Below are 1740 nucleotides of genomic sequence, written 5' to 3'. Positions count from 1 at the left end.
GACTTACATCCCCATTAGTTCTGTTGGGCAGCAGTCCACCTGCTGGGGTGTCACGCTCCCCTCTGTGGGCAGAGGGTGATGGTTCCCACCCTCCCTGCAGCAGGAAGATGTTCGATGTATCTGAGATGTCTAGTAGCCCGTCCTCTTCCAGACTGAGCAGGATCTCATCATAGTTTAGGTTACAGCCATCCATACATCTCACCACAATCTCTCAATCCTGTAAGGAGAGAAATGATCCACCATATTAGATGGAAATAATTGTTATACAAATACTTTTCGAGTAGCAATATCCTTTCAGAGGCTAAACAGTATAATGCAACTTTAGTAATTTGACATGATGCCACTAAAGGCATTGCTGCAACAAAATGTATGTAAAGTTTTGGTCATTAATGCGTGTTTATGTTGCGTAACAGTGTTCATTAGGCTGAAGGCTGCCTGAGTTCCTGTCCTACCTATGATAGTGTTCTGACCTTTGACCCTATGGAAGGGATAGGAGCTCTCTTGATAAATCTGTCTGTCATCAACCCATCTGGACCCACTGCTCTTAGGACTGCTCTCCATTGTCATCGGCCCTACAAACACACTAGATCCTACTACCTCCTTTCTATGTCATCTACAGCTTCAGCCTTCCTGTCAGAGACCAGGCCTGGATCAGGTCATCACCTAAACTTTGTTCTTAATAATAAAAACATTTCCCTGGTCTCCCAGAATGTTTGTGCATGTGGGTAAAAGCCATAAACTCACCATGATGAGAGCACATCTAATTTTATCCATAAAGTAATCTGATTACTGCATCTGTTCTTTAGAAAACGTGAATGTTTACCTCTGATTGTGGACACTCCTACCAGAGATGAAGCTTCCTCTATCAGTTCCTCACACAGTAAACATGAACTGTGCAATATCTAGGTCCTCCACACCTTGATGACCTCTGACCCTGGTAAATTGTAGAATATGTACGTATTTAATAATATTGATATTAAAATGCCAAATTACAGGGACTTGTTAACTAAAGCTGCAGTTTTAATCTGCTACCTGGACGGCAAACCATTTTTCTCACATGAAGACAGAAAAACTTGTTGTTGTCGGCAGCTTCTAGATACATAACCTATAAAAAAGTCAAATAAATTCCAATTCAATGATTTTATAGCATTGAAACTGAAAAATTAGGATCATGAGAGTTTTGTTTTTCATAATAAATGTAGATTACCTTTCTGGAAAAGCCATCAATGCCCCCAAATATGACTGTTGAACCTATAAAGGAAAAGATCAAATCTGAAATAAAATGTTCTTTAAAAAATGCAGGATTTAACGATTAGCCCCAAGTAAGCTGGATATTGAAACACATAACAATACTTCCATGATTAAACTCAATAACTTGTAAAAGTTTTTTGGTTTTAACTAATATCCAAAAGTAATGTTGGTAATTGTAACCAACCTAAATCGATGAAATTGTTTAATTACGGCCCTGGAGTAAAGAAAAGTGAAAAGAGTTTCCAAAGCGCTGCACATTAAATCACTAACCTTATGAGTTTGTGTCCACATGAACGAGGGAAAGCGGTGCTCTGACTGAATAACTTCTTCTCACAACACATCCTGACTGCGTTAGTGGAGAAAGAGCCGCTGTGCCATCCACTCGATGCATAGATGCTTTTATTCTGCTCCATTGGATCCGCTGACCTAAAGGCCGAAGTCTTCCCATTACAAGCCTGCAGCCAACAGTGATGCTCCTCACTAGATTAT

This window comes from Cyprinodon variegatus, unplaced genomic scaffold (assembly GCF_000732505.1).
Source record: "Cyprinodon variegatus isolate N-32 unplaced genomic scaffold, C_variegatus-1.0 Scaffold1458, whole genome shotgun sequence".
Classification (NCBI taxonomy): Eukaryota; Metazoa; Chordata; class Actinopteri; order Cyprinodontiformes; family Cyprinodontidae; genus Cyprinodon; species Cyprinodon variegatus.
Note: the sequence above shows the minus strand (reverse complement) of the source record.